At 43.3% G+C, this 15,000-nt stretch overlaps 1 protein-coding gene and 1 long non-coding RNA gene across 5 annotated transcripts in view; one reads left to right on the forward strand and one right to left on the reverse strand.

Annotated features, from left to right (window-relative positions):
• The window catches only part of PROX1 (prospero homeobox 1), a 50,043-nt gene that overhangs the window by 22,282 nt on the left and 12,761 nt on the right, over nt 1–15,000 (forward strand). The gene's annotated exons all lie outside the window — the stretch shown is intronic.
• LOC134547278 (uncharacterized) overlaps nt 1–15,000 on the reverse strand; it is a 124,747-nt gene that overhangs the window by 12,303 nt on the left and 97,444 nt on the right. The window lies entirely within an intron of this gene.

Genomic DNA, 15,000 nt, shown 5'->3' on the forward strand with positions numbered 1-15,000 from the left:
GTGGCTGTGACCAGTGGAAGCTTGGCATTCCACCTCCCTGAATTATGCTAATTAATCTTTTTAGCCCCAGTGGCTGGAGACTTATGCCTCGCTAGGATCTGACATGAGATAAAAGTTTTCACTTTTTCTTTATAAGTTTCTTAGTTTCGACTTCTTGGAGTTTCCTTTAGGAGGGATAGGAATAAAAGAAGTCACCTCACAGCTCTTCTAAAACTTCCTAATTGTGTGATCAAACACTCTGCTTTTCTTTGATTGATTTGCAGAATTAAAATGCATTTGCTTTGTCCAACTGCAGGATAAAATGAGTACTTGAAGTAAATGCTCTGTTTTCTGCTGTAACAGGTTTGTGGCTTTGATTAAGATTCCTGTTTACAGGCCAGCCTGGTAGCTCAGCAGACTATTGTTATCATTAACATGCTGACCCTCGGCGATACCATGGGAGAGCGTTTCTCCCTGCTGAGGAAGGCAGTTTGCATTGTTCAGGTAGTCAGATGTAATGATGCATTTGAACAGGGTGTGCATGTGGGGGAGGCTCGAGTAATCCCATCTCTTGCTGGAGTGGGATAGCGATGGTGGTACTAATTATTAATTTTTTTTTTGTCTGCACCATTCACTCAGGGTCAAGTTGCATAATGATCCCCCTCCTGGATCAAAAGTGACATTTGTCAGCACGAGGAGGGTGATTTCCTGCCTAAAATCCTTCTGATGGATTTTTAGCAGGGCTTGTTCTCATAGCACATAAGTTCAGATGATGCAAAAAGTGTCACACTAAGTGAAGACTTTGTTGTCTTTCTTGATTGTTTCCCCCTCTTCTGGGCTGGTAGAGTTTTCTGGAAGGATGGTTGCGTGGAAGGGACAGATGAAGCAAGAGGGGGGATGAGGCTGCTTTTCAAAAGTTTTGCCATTCATGGTGGATGATGGCAACATCTAGACTGTTTTTGGTGTGCCATGACCCACCAGGCACTCCCAAGGGCTCTGGCCCTGCTCAGAACTCAAGCAGGCACATGACAAGAGACTCCCACCCCTGGGATGTAGGTCTGTCCTGATGCCAAGCCACAATCGCTAAATACAGGAACAGAAAAGGAAATACACCAGGAGATAAGTGTGACCAACTTTTTCCCTGTGCCTAGATTCCCTCAAGTTTTTTTCTTACCAACATTTTTCTGTTCGTAGAACGTAGGTTGAAATTTTTGTTGCTCTCAAAAGTTCCCATATTCTTAATGATTTCAGACACTTATTGCTCATTTTCAAAGTGTTAGTGCCAATGTTACTGTAACTGGATTACTCCAGTGAAGAATTGTGGGGAGTGTATGTGTGTTTTCAAGTAGATAAGAAAACATAAATCTCATATGTTTAGTACTGCTAGTGATTGCAGTCTCCTCAGCCAAGGGTCCTGCAGTGGGTTGGAAAGGAGCCCCTTGGTTTGTTATCCTCCATCGTTGAGGGAAAGAGATATTATAAATGGTGATTGCAAATTCATTTGTTTAGTCTTCCTTGTGTTATGTACTATAATGAGAATTTCCTAGAGTTCAGGTCTTGGTTTTGCTGGGGATCCAGCGGTTATGAGAACATAAAGCTGTGTGGTGCAGTGTTTAATGTAGACAATGTAACTTTTCCTGATAAAGCCCATCCCCTCCCCCACAAGCTGGAAAGCAAAAATGACAAGTACTGTAATGTTGAAATTGGATCCAAAAGGATTTAGCAAACTGAGCATTTGCCATATTTAGCATCATCAAAGTTCCTTCCTCTCATACTTCAATGATGCTTTGCTGATCTTCTGATTAGTGTGATATGCTATTTCTCTTAAATCACCTACGCTATCATTCCTAAACCCTCCCGTTTATCTGTTCTTGGGTCACATTCATGCATGTACTTCATCCATATAGGCCCAAACTGACTATTAGGAAAAAAATTCTAAAGTTAGAATGTGCATTTGGTCCGTATCAGGCTGTGCCATTGATTTGTTCAAGAATTTGTGGCTCTTTTCCTTTCCTGGGCATTGCCACTGACAGCTTGTAGCAAAGTCAAATAAGATGTTTAACAAACCACATGTCCTATCGTTTTTAGCTTTGCCATTGTACCCTTGTGGCTGTGAGCCAGAGACAGACCCAAGGCTTCCTCCCGTGCGGTGCAACTTTGCCTGTGTTTTGTGTGTACACCTGTGTAGCCAGTTCCACATTTTTCTCTCTTGCAGTAGGGTTAACTGGAGAAACATGTGCTGAGCTGAACAGAGCAGTTAGGGACTGAGTTTTGAAAGGGAAAAAAAAAACAAAAACAGTTTGGGATTTTTTTTTGTGGAAGGTGAAGGTGCTTCTTTACTCTGGGGCCTTTCCTGCAGGGAGGAAGAAGGTGGGTTGTCCTGCTGAATGAAGGCCACAAATGTCAGTGTCCCAGCTCAAGCTGGTCAGAAAGAGAGGACAGCTTGCTGTGCCACTTGATATGTGTCTCATCTGCGGTGTTGCTATAGGCTTTTGAATGCCAGCTGCAATAATTAAAGTCAGGTATTGTTGCTATGTATTAAAGGAAAAAGAAAGGAAAATAAAAATTGAATAACTTTGTAGCTCTCTTTCAGACTCTACCCTAACACAGGTCATCAGAGCTCACAGTTGTGACTCTGAGAGGATGATTGAAAACCAGAGGGATTCCGTGCTTTGAGTTAAAGTAGAAATATGAGTTGAAACAAAGATTAGTTTAACATGAGTTAAAAAACATAAACACAGGGTTTATTTTCAGATTTATGTACTTTAAATAACCAAAAGAAACTGGCCTGAGGACAATACCTGAATTTTAGCCTTGCTTTGTCTCTCACTCTTTCTCGACCATCCTAGTTCCCTGGCATTTTTTAGCAGTTACCGTCGTACTCTGCCTATTAACGCCTCTCTGCACAGTGCCCGCTCCTTTTCCTAGCGGGCATTTAACAACTCAGCCTCGGTTCTGAAGTGTCAGGGTGTCTCTGTGGTGGCAGTTCTGCTCTGTGCCCCCTTCCTGCTCCTCCTGCTTGCCCCGCTCCTCTGTGGGGTGGGCAAACCAAAGCGAGCCCTGCATGCGCCGCCTTCCTGAGCTCAGCCCGCCCGCTGCGTCACGGGAACTTGCCCGATTTTGCAGATGTAGTTATTGAGATGGATCACAATAGTGAGGCGCCTGCCAAGCTGTGTTATTTGCACAAACACACTGTCTGCAGTTTTGGTACAGTGGGGCTCGACGCGAGGATTGCCTCATTTCACAGCCTCGTTACGGCACATGTCGTTTCCAAGGGGGGAGAAAACCATTTTTAAGGAGTTTGCCCTTCCTTTGGCAGAGGAAAACCATGCTAGTGGGAAAAACCTAATTAAGACCAGTCGTGCTCAGGTCTCAGCAGAATGTTTAACTTAAGGCACTCTGAGTTAGTCCCATTAAAATCAATGGGATGATGTAAAACAAGTCAAAGAACACCACCTATAAAATCTAAGTAATAACCCAGTCACGTAAGCGGCCTACAAGCCCTCGAGAGGAGCGCAGGCTGCCAACATTTTCAGAAGTGATGATGATTTTAGGTCAATTTCATTTTGCAATGCTCAATAAGAGTCAGGAGGTCCTCAGCAGTCCATTCCCTGAAAATGAAGTGTGCCCAGCACTGCATCCAAAAATTAAGACATCCTAAATTATAAAAAAGGCTGGCCACTCATACGCTTATTTTAGGAACCTGCATTCTTTCCCAGTTTCATCTGCAGGATTCATCTTGAACTGAATTGGTGTTCATCAAAAGGAGAATTAAAGTCCTCGAGCCTGATTCTCATTTAAACTAAGGCCACTTTTGAGTGGTTTTGCAGCACACAGGCACTGTAAAGTACAGTTTATAACCACCCTAATACTCTGGAGCAGTGCAAAGTGGCCTCAAGAGAAGTGAAAATCAAGTCTGTAACCTGCTGACTTGCACCCCAAAGGTTGCTCTTTCCACACAAACTGCCCTGCTGTGGCAGTCTCCACGCCTCTGGTGGTACCAGCAGTGAGCAGAGCCCAACGGGACAGTTGTTTGTTTCAGTATTCCACTCCTCGCATTTCCCCCTCAGCTGTATACTTGCTCCTTCAAGGGCTTTATTGTTGTGGTGTTTCAACATCGTTCTCAGCATTCTTAAAGACAGAGTCGGAAGGCTGCTGTCTGCTGATCTGCAGCAAGGGGAGTAAAGCTGCTCTGGCAATTTGAGAATAACAAATGTAACTGTCCTGAGTCCTCTAAAGGAAAACTGAAACATAGGTGGCCAGATGGTATTTCTTTTTCACTTAAAAATCTTGGTTTCAGGAAACTTAATTGATGCCCTCTGGCCTTTTTCCTTTTCATTTTTTTTTTTCCCCCATCTAATTTTGAAGGGGCTCCCTTGTGAAACAGCAGAGCTTTCCTTGAAACTGCACAGGACATGAACCTGGTTTTTAATCAAGTAACAAAATCCACAGCTCGCAATAGAAGGTCTGTGCACTGCATGTATCAATTAATGCCTATTAATCAGTTTTTGCAGTTAGTTGAACTGAAGACCGTAGTTGGAATCTATCAGGGAGAGAGTTGCGAGAGGAATACGATTGCAGCATTACACCCGGGCGTGCTGTTTGTGTCCTTTGGAATCAAGGTGTTTGTATAATGAAGTTGGCATGTTGATACATGATCTATTTTTTAATGTCATTACAATTTTAGTTCCCTCTGCCTTTTTGTCATTGGGTTGCATTTAAGCACAGTAAGCCCAACTTTAAACTTCCTTACTCAACAGCTTTATTAGTTATAACGTACCGTGACCTTTCTCAACATTCTTAAAGAAAAAGATACAGTGTAATGTCACTTTACTTTGCTTATTGTTCTTTGTTGTGGTGAACAAAGCATTTTCTACAGTGGCTATAGCACATAATTATACAGCTTTCAATAGCGGTGTCTTGGCACATATCAAAGTTCAGAAGAGCCTTTAGAAAAAAAAAGATGTTTTGTGGCAGCCTAGGGAGGGTCTCATCTTTCCTTCAGAAAATAGTTCAAGGCTCTTCTGTCAAGCTTCCCTACTTAGAGCTTTTTCTCCTCCTGCTTCATAAAGTTTAAAGGGGATTCAGTGGAGTTCTATGATCTATTTCCTTTGAAAGATTGTTCCTTTGCACAGAGAAGTCCTTTGACTTCAAGAGTTCACAGATTCATGTCTTTAGGTATCATATGTCTGACCTTATCAGTTACTCTATTTAATGTAGGAGAAAAAGTCTCAACTCTTTGTGTTTGTCTGTTTTGCCTCTGTGAAATGATTTGGTGAAAAGACCATCCTTTTTAACACACCACTGAGAGGCCGTTTCTGACTGTAACCTACCCTGTGGTTCTTCTAAAAAAAAAAAAAAATTGTCCTTGTGTTTTGTGTATGGATGATTTCACAGTGAGAATAGAATTATACAAGGACAGACACACATAAAAAAAATCTTTTGCTCTTTTTTCCTAAATGATCTATTGGCTATTTTGGTGGCTGCTACTCTGGTTCCCCAACAGGCACAACCATTTAACAAACACAGAGATAGCGGCTGGAGTGCTGGGCCAGCAGTAGGTTTTCCCTTGCTTCGACCTACCCCAAAGGCCTTCATAATTAATTGTCCTTCAGAGATGAGGAAAGTTCAGAGACAGTGTGTGTAGCGATGTCTATTGTCTGACATTCAGTTCTCCTTCCCTCAGCTCTTTTTCTTCATTCCACAAAGGGTTATCAATAGGAGCAGGGAGCAAGCTCTCTTCTAACAGCTGCTGGTGGTGGCTGTAGCTTTCTGTGGAAGGTATCATTGTGTTCAGCCATCTATGGATTAAATGGCTGGAAAAGTTCTAACAACCCTTTCAAACGGGCATGTTTATTTCATCTAGATTACACAGACCTATTTAGCTAATTAAAAACTTTCTCAGAACCCCTTCTCTCCTATTCAAGGGAGGGAAAAAAATTAAAACACTGCTGTAATTATGAAGAATGGTTGCAATGAAACTTCGCTAAATAAATTAAAAATTCGATCTGTCAGCTTTGATCCAAACGCACCCAAATAAGCACTGAACTGTTTGTTGAGATGTTCTGTGGTTTGGTTTGTGGTTTGTTGTTTTGTTTTTTTTTCCCTTAGAGGGAAACAAGGTGCACAGCAGAAAAAGCATGAAAGAAAACATTGATATAAGCTGAAAAAGAAACAAACACTCGCCCAATTTAAAAAACTGCCACAGTTCGTACTGTCTCTGCTCCTAACATCAAAGTGCAAAGACACTGGAGTTTGCTAAACAGATTATTAATATTGTTGTGCCTTCTGTGATTAATTTAGAATCCACTGTGGCATAATTATTAAACTTCATATACAACAGAACAAAATTGTATACATGCTGCCTTGTTTTCCCTGATGATATGCTAAACAAAGATACGGTGGGGTTAGTAGATAGGCAAGAAGTACAGTCAAATTAGAGCTGTTTATTAACAAATGCTATGTTACTGCTCCAATTAATTGGGCGAAGCCAAAAAGGACAAATACAATCATTCTTCCACTGAACAGTTTAACTAGCAAATTAGGAGGGGTTTAATTTATTTTTCCTAAAAAAAAACCAGAAACAAAAACATCTCCACTATGGACCTTCACCTGCATTCTTCACAAATACATCACTTTACAATGGGAAGAAATAATCATATAAAACATTTTCTGAGCTCCATCTCACTTCCTGACTGTTAAGAAGGACTGCACAACAATCAAGATCAATTATTGTACTGATTAAATTATTATGTCTGGCATTTTGAAACAGGTTTTCTGTATTTAAGAAGAAATTGCATACAAAGTAGATGCAGCTAATACAGTAATGCAAAAAAAGATCATAAAAAATTAAAGTTATTCTTATGAATCTTTCATTAGAAGCAATGAAAAGGGACATTGGTGAAGCCAAGTGCTTTGTTCTTCTGAGCTCCTCTTGTAGGTCCAGATCCTGCAAACAATTAGGTACTTGAATGTTCCTTCTGCGAGAGTTCTGCTGGCACCTCCAGCCTATCTCCTGCTCTTTCACAGTTTGCCCACTTCTGTCTGTGGATTACTAGCAGCGTTGTTCTACTTTATCAAACAGATGTTCCCTTTAAAAATTGACAAATTTCTGTAAAAAAAAAAGATACCGAAAAATCACACAGTTTTACAGAGGCAAACACTTGCTTTTATGCAGGAAGAGCTGTTGTGAAATGATTTAAGGCTACTCAGAGCTTTTCAGATTACTCCCCACCGCAAATAACATGTTAAGTGCTGAATTACCCTAAGCGGTGTTTTACTACTGATCAATAAAATAGTAATCTTGTCTTTTAGCATGGAAAAATATTTTAGTGGGGTTTTTTCTGGTTTAGTTCAGGGATCGTTGTAACCCAGAAGGCAAAATCCTCACTGCTCTCCCTACAAAAAAACCAAAACCAATCGAACCCCATACTCATTTGTTTCTAGCTTTGCTTTGAGGGAATCCTAGGATTGTTCTAGCTGAATGGTGTTGGGTTTCTGTTCCTCTGTGTGTATGTGCGTGTAGTGATGATGTGCTGTGGTTTTTTGCGGACACTTGGTTTTTTTGGTTTTGTTTCTTTAACAATTATTTACCCATACTCATCTTTATTGCCCCCTCCTCTTCTCAAACAAAACAATTGAAAAAAAAATTCCCCATCACCCCTCCGAATAAAAAGGAAAAAGAAAAGGAACCAACAGAAACAAAACAAAACTTGGCAAACTCTTCTGACTCCTAGTGCCATTTCATTTTGCATTCAACAAGGGGTACTGGGAATTGAAACGTCAACCGGAGATCGAGAAAAGCACCAATTTATAGTGTGTTAGCCTTGCACAATTCAAGATTTCTTTTGCTAGCTGCACACATTATACCCAACATCTCGCCACTCTCTTGTGGCAGTTGTGAGGAATGGCTATTCCTTCCCGTGTGTGTACTACAGGCCTCTAAAGACCCTTATTTATTCTCTCCCATGTCACCTTGTGTACAGTCTGGTCTGTGACACTGATGGTGATTATGTCATTATTTTGCTCTGGGGGCTTTGGCACATCTGCAGAGCTGATGCACATCTTCTTTGTTACGCTGGCATACGTCCCATATCGCAAATGCTTCATTAGCCTTACTGCCTGCCTCCTTGCCAGACAAGAATACCCAAATCCAAGCTTCTTTTTCCTCTGGTCTTTTGTGTCTGTGATGAGCCTTTATTCATCTTCCTAGTTCTTCCCTGTTTTCTATTTTTCTGTGTAAAACCGATTTCCAGATGTCCATCGTTCTCCAAAATCCCATCATGGATGAGGAGTGAGAAGCAAGGTGAATTTTAACCCGTATTATCCCTCAGATATCGCTTAGAGTCTTATCACTTACAAGGTGAAATGCTTTTTCTTTCATTCTTTATCTAGCAGGAATTTGATAGGTGATTTTAAAACCTAGTATTAATAAAAAAAAAATTTAAAAAAGGGAAGAACAAAAAAAGAACAAGATAAATAAATCAATGGTAACTCTTACCATTTTATAAATCCTAGTTGTGGTAATGGGCAACATGCAAATTGCACATGTTTTTTCCAGACTTTCTTCATTTCTTTTAGACAACATAGTTAAATTTCTCACTCATAACTTTTGGAGGAGCAGCACTGTCTGGTGAAGGCAGAAGGTGTTCATGAGACCTGATCAGCTGAAATTTCTTGTATCCTGTTTTAGTGTGTCACATTAGAAGGTCATGGAACATTTTGTACTGTGAAAATTGATGAAAATGTTTGATCTTCTAAACTTTATCTAAGCTGTTCTATATAAATGTCATACCAGAGAGATGTGAATTAGTGGGTTAGCTTACTAGCTTTGTAAGATTTTTCTCTCAGTTTCCGACCCACCCCATGCTTTTTTCCTCATGACAGTGAACTGAATTCTGGGCTGGATTCTCAGTGTCTGGTGTAAATCAGCTCCAGCAATCATTGCAGCTAATTAATATATGTCAGCTGAAGGGCTGTCTTTTGTTGTGTTACTATACAGTCAAGTGTGTGAATATATTTTAAATGTTAATTGGAAAAAAGTTTCATTTAATTTTTTTAAACTAAACATTAAATGCAGCACTGGATTTGGAGTCACAGAGCCATCATGCTCATGGATGTGGGGTGGAGGGGAGGGTGTTGTTTTTATTTTTGTGAGGCACGCTTGCCAAAAGAGGAGGTCCCAGCCGATGCTGTCTCACAGTGCAGGGTCAGGGCTGTGTGACTGACTTTAACAGAAGCCTTACAGATGGGATTACCCATCCTATAGGACTTTGAGTAGGTCACCTTCACGCAGAGCACCGTTTCCTTGGTATATTCAGTGTGTTTTAAGGTGGACGAGAGTCAGGCTCTCGTGATGTCAATTAGCAAACCGTCAGAATACTTGGGAGCCGTGGGAGAGGTTTAGCAGCGCTGTGACCCGTGCTGGTTTCTGGGCCAGCTTTCTGGGGTCCTGCCCTTTCTCAGAGCAGATATCCCTGGCCTCAGAGAGCAGTGGCAGCGCAGGTCTGCTTGCAGGCAGACCCTGCAGCGTGGGTGAGGAGCGCAGTGGGGATGCTGTTTTCAAACGTACCTAAATCTGTTAGGGCAAATATTGAGGTTGTGCAGAAGTGGCAGCAGGATATTGCAAGGACCTGTGAGGACCCTGTGTCCTTCACCTGCGTGAGACAAAACGAACCTGGGAGTGGAAGGAGAGGCAGTTTGTAGCAGTTGTAGCATTAATAGCACAAAAGTGAAGAAATGCCATTCAGTCTAAGCTGGAGGCAGTCTTTGGGCACTGGATCCCTTCCTTACACAAAGCCTGTCACCTGCAGCACTAGAGTATAGCTGAATTTGGAGTACAGAGAGAGCCTTCCTGATAGGTAAGTGTGGGTGGGTGAGCGATAGAAGGACAGCCAGAAGGTAATCAGTATTTTGGAGATGATTTCTCCCTTTAGATCTGGAAGGGGCAAGGTTCAGCTTTCTTATCTGCAGAGGGGGAAGGTACAGGGGCAGGCTCTGACTCGTTTTGTGTGCCCTCTGTGGGGGGGCTGTTTCAAGGCTCCCGTGGAAATGTGCTGTCAGAAGAAGCCCTGTCCAGGTGGTGGTCCAGAGCACTCAAAGAGGTGGCCTTGAACTTGTTTCCCTAGTTAGTGGAGAGGCTTTGTAGAGAGCAGCAAACCAGGGTGGCACGATCTCTGTTGCTAAGCAGACAGACTGCTGCGACTGGGACTCAGGTAGAACTGTGGCATAGACATATAAATGCATTTAAAGCAGTAGTCTGCAACTACAGAAAGTTTTTAGAGGAGAGAGGGGAAGACAAGCATGGCAAATGGAAGGTCTTTAAGTGCCAACTATCAATGTTTGGCAGGGCAGGGGGAGCAGGAGCTGGAGCAGCTTATCTCTTCCAATTGCACAGAGGGCTGGCTCCATCAGATGAGACCCAGCCTCGAGGTTATCTAATCCAGGGCTGTCTGCACCATTTCCTTCCGCAAGGGATAGCGGGGAGTCCAAGGAGAGGGAGCTCAGCCCATTGGGATGTAAGGCTTGGAGTTCTGGCCTCACAGCCTTGTGAGCCTCACCCCTCCCTAGCAGGTCCTGCACTGGAGCGTGTAACAGGGTGCTTGTAGCCCAGTTTGGCCAGCTGCATGGCTCAGGATGGCATAGATGGAGCACTTCATCCCGTCATGATGGGCTCTGGATGCTCATAAAAGCATGTTTGCACTGGGAGGAGATTTTTCAGAATTGTTCAGTGGGAGCCTAAGCTGGTGGAGACAGCTTTATTTGCAACACCCCTCACCCATAAACATGCACAATTTCCTTCCCCTGCCCCTACCCTCTGCCACTGGAAAGAGAAAAGGAGGTGTAACCTCTGCCAGAGGGCATGCTTGCCACCTTCATGACACCCCCAAAAGGACCCTGGTGACAGCCTGCTTCCCTGCCAGACTGATTAAACACCACCTGCTTCCCATCCTTCTCCCCTACCTCCCTCCTCACTTGCCCCAGCCCAACCCACGCAAACCCAGGAGGGAGAGGGCACAGTTGGAGCTTTTCAGGGCCAGACACAGAAGACAAAGGTGATTGCACTGCAGAGAGATGGGAAGAGTGTGCAAGAGCAAGCAACACCAATTATAGATGTTACTGTACTGTTGCAACATATATATATATATGTATATATATATAAGATGTATTCTAAATGCATAATCATTTAAATTATCACTTATACTATAGTGTAGTAGTATATACTACCTATGGAGCCAAATTCTACTGAACGTAAAAAAATCCTTGCACAGTACAAGTTCTGTGAGCCACTTCAGGTCTATATCCATGGTCTAACCAGCAGTTTCTGCATGCCTGGATCTTTCATACAGGGAAATACACCATGAAAACAGAGGACTTGCTGCTGGTGCAAGACATAATCTGCTCATCTCGGTCCAGTTTGTGCCTCCTGATCCTTCTGAGTAACACATCACATTCCCATCTGGCTGGTGTGTCCAGGAGAGTATGCAATAACCTCTCTGCTGAGCCAGAATTGGGTGGTCATCCCTGTACTCACTTTTCTGGACAGGTTTTTTGTGGGCGCCTGTATGTGGTACCTGCCAGAATTTGGCAGCAGGGTACATAATATGCTGCTTGGCATTGTAGGCAGCCTCCTGGAGCAGATTGCATTTCACCACAATGGACTGAGTTAAAGTTAGACTATTATTGTGTGTGAGAGTTTTATTTCTCCTTTAGTTTTTGTATGAGACACCTTCTGGGGTGGGACAGTAACCCCTCCAGTAGTTCTTTCTTACATTTCCCAACACACACTACATGCCCAGCTAGCATAAGCTGTAGGAGCCTTAGTGATTTTTCCATTCTGTGGCACTGCCACTGGCAATGCAGCAAGTTAAGGGCAATCAGAGTTTCCATTAGAAGCCTCTACATCGCATGCAGTTTTAATTCATCACTATGTCAGAAGAGGAAATTTAATAATCTTCCCAGTAAAACACTGTTGATGATTTTTGAGGACAGAGAAGGAAAGAACAGAAATTCGAGGTGCAAGAAGTCTAAACAAATTGGAAATGCTAAGTCCTTGTTATTTTGCCTTATCCCACTCTGCTCCCGAGTCTTACCAAGTTTTGTGTTTGGAAACCAGCACGCTGAAGCCGTGGTGTTTGTGTGCCAGGGTAGCTCTTTGGTGGAACGGCTCGTCCCCTGCACCGTGGGCGCAGCAGTTCTGGGACAGGGATCCCACAGGGTGCCGTGCTGTGCGTGGGGCAGGATGGGGAGCTGGGAGATGGGTCCCACCAGAGAGCACCCCGGCAGGCAGCAGTGGTGTGAGCCCAAGCGAGCTGCGGCAGCGCTCTGCATGCTCCAGCCGCGCGGGGAGCCTGCAGAGAACTTCCCGGTCTTTATTTGTGGAAAAGCTTAATTGAAATGCAAGTGATTAAATCTAATGTATCATGCAGTATCCATTTTCACTGCACTACCACTTTCACTTCCCTGATATTATCAGGCATCTCAGCAGCCCCACTGTCAGGTTTTTTTCCTTGTAAGAGCCATGCCCATTCTCTCTCCTCTTTGTGAGCTTGGTGGAGGAGATAAGAATAAGCCAGTAGTAGATTACTAGTGCCCCAAACTCTCCTCGTGGGATAGGGGATCTTAGCTTTATTTTAAACAAACACTTTTAAAATTCATCCTTAAATACTTTTCTAGCTCTTTTTAAAAAGAGTAAATAAACTACAGTGCAACAGTAAATGCAACAAGCAACCTCTGTTGTTTGCCTAATTTTTCTCTTTTGAGCCAGACTTGGACAAATGCTTTTCCCTTCCCAATATTAGTGCTGTCCCAAAAGAGTGGCCTTCGCTTTGTGTGGCACGGTGGGAGAACAGATGTACCTAAACAGCCACCCAGTTTCTTGTCCATTTTTTTCTCTTTCCAAAGAAATCTATTTCTTAAGAGATTTGTACAGCAGGAGTTGTGAGAGGAAACTTGAGGACCAAAAATGAAGACTGTGGTGGCACCAGAGCTATTGCTGTAGCTAGGGGGATTGGGACACACGTAGAGGTGGGCAAAATGACACCCTGCATTCTAGAAAGATGCTGGTGGGGAGAAGAGTTTGTTTACTAGAGCATCCAATAGTTGAGATTTTTTTCATTTGTGTTTTTAAAATAAAAGCATCCTTTCCAACTATTTCCTCAGAAGTGATAATGGAAGAGGCATTAGCCTTTCCATTGCCTGAGCCAACCTGTTTTTTTCTAAGAGGTGTCCAGGATGTTCAGCCAATTGAGTGATCTAATTAGCTGAAAATTGTTAATTTCCTTTACCTTATAAAGCACCTAACACAGAAACTGTTAAATAATGTTAAGTGTCAGACTTAAACTGAGAACATTGGGCCATATGCTGCCGTGGCTTTCGCGCCAAAAAGTGTAGCAACTTACTCCAAAACCTGCCTCCAATTCCTGTGCAGAAGCCAAAGCCTCCTGCTTGATATGCTGCCACACCAACTCGCAGTGCTAAGATGGTCCCACACAGCAGCTCACTGCACTCAGGGAGCAGGGAATGTGCATGAGGGGAGGGGACAATCTGGAAGAACGTGGCAGGAGCCAGGACACCGGAGAGGTGTTGCAGACGCTGCCCTTGCAAGCCCGGGAAAGCTGATGGCAGTGCTGCTTGGGGCAGCATTAGCCTGGAAAAGGCACCAGATCTGTGCCTGCAGCTCCCGATTGCACAAGTCCCTGCTCTGCAGGGGGCCAGGTGGATAGGTGAGCTGCCTGGGAACTCCTTAAAGCAGGGGGGTCTCTGGATTGGGGGAGTGCACACAAGTGAGGGGCTGCTCTGAGTGTCACCAGGCTCCCTGAGCCCTCAGAGAAGTGGGGATCCAGAGACAGTGGGATGTCTTACTGCTAGGGAGGGATGCAGAAGGGCTTGTCCTTGATAGGCTTCCTATAGGACATGGGAATGTGGGATATGGGAATGTGCTTTTAGGTGCCAACTTTCCCCTAAAGCCCATAGTCTTAAATCTTTTTCCTGTGGGAGGCTCAGGGCTATGTGTGGGTGACACAAGCACAGTTTCTCAATCATCTTCGTTAAGGTTTCTTTTTGCCTCCAAGGCTCACCTTACCCTGATTTTGGTAGTGAAGGGTGCCTGTGCCCATTTAGTTTGTGCTTTGTATGAGGATCTTTTGGCAGAAGTATTTCTCCTGAGTCTCTCCTGCTGTTGCTGTTCCTGTGTTGGTGTGGGTCGCTGTGCACACACACACACTAAAGCTGTCTGATCTGAGCTACCCATGGTGAGGCTGCTTCCCCAGTAGTGGACTCATCATCCTGGAGAGGTTCTCCAGCACCTGTCTAATGGGTGCTATTTATGCCTTAGCCTTGGGTTCCCTACAGAGCTCCTCTGTATAGCCACTGTGTAGATTATCCAGCAAGAAGAGTGATCTGGCCTTGCCCCTTTCATCCCCTCCAACCTGTTTACTCCCATCACCACGACCTTGTGCTTTGCAACATGAGCAGCCTTCACCAGCCGAAGACCTCTGATCCTAAGTCCATGAGAGACTTTGGCTTTCCTATTTGGCAAGGTGACTTGTTGCCCACCAGGTCAACATGCATGAAGACTTTTAAAATCCATAATGTCCTGCAATTGTAAAAATTGGAAAAATCTTGAGCTGTCTATGCTGTGTTTCTTTGTTTCTGCTCATTGTTAGGATCAAAAAAATCCAAACTCACATGCACCAAGAACTCTACTTTATATAAAATTTGAAAGTAAAATCAATCCTGGTCCAATCTTATCATTTTTAAAGTATGTTTATCCAGCTTTGTAGTAGGAACAAGCAGACTGTTTGAAGGCCACATAGTTTTCAAACCTTGGTTGCAACACGTTACCCCATTTTGAAACCGTCTTTATCTAGCCGAGAAAACTAAAATCTGTTTGACAAAGTAGCACTCCAGCCAGTTTATCTTGCAATATGGCTTTAGCTCACAGAGCCTATTGATTTCCTTAAATTAATGTTTACAGAATGCTACTGAATTTCACTCAACGGGACATTGTTCTTTTGAAGC

This window comes from Prinia subflava, chromosome 2 (genome assembly GCF_021018805.1).
Source record: "Prinia subflava isolate CZ2003 ecotype Zambia chromosome 2, Cam_Psub_1.2, whole genome shotgun sequence".
Classification (NCBI taxonomy): Eukaryota; Metazoa; Chordata; class Aves; order Passeriformes; family Cisticolidae; genus Prinia; species Prinia subflava.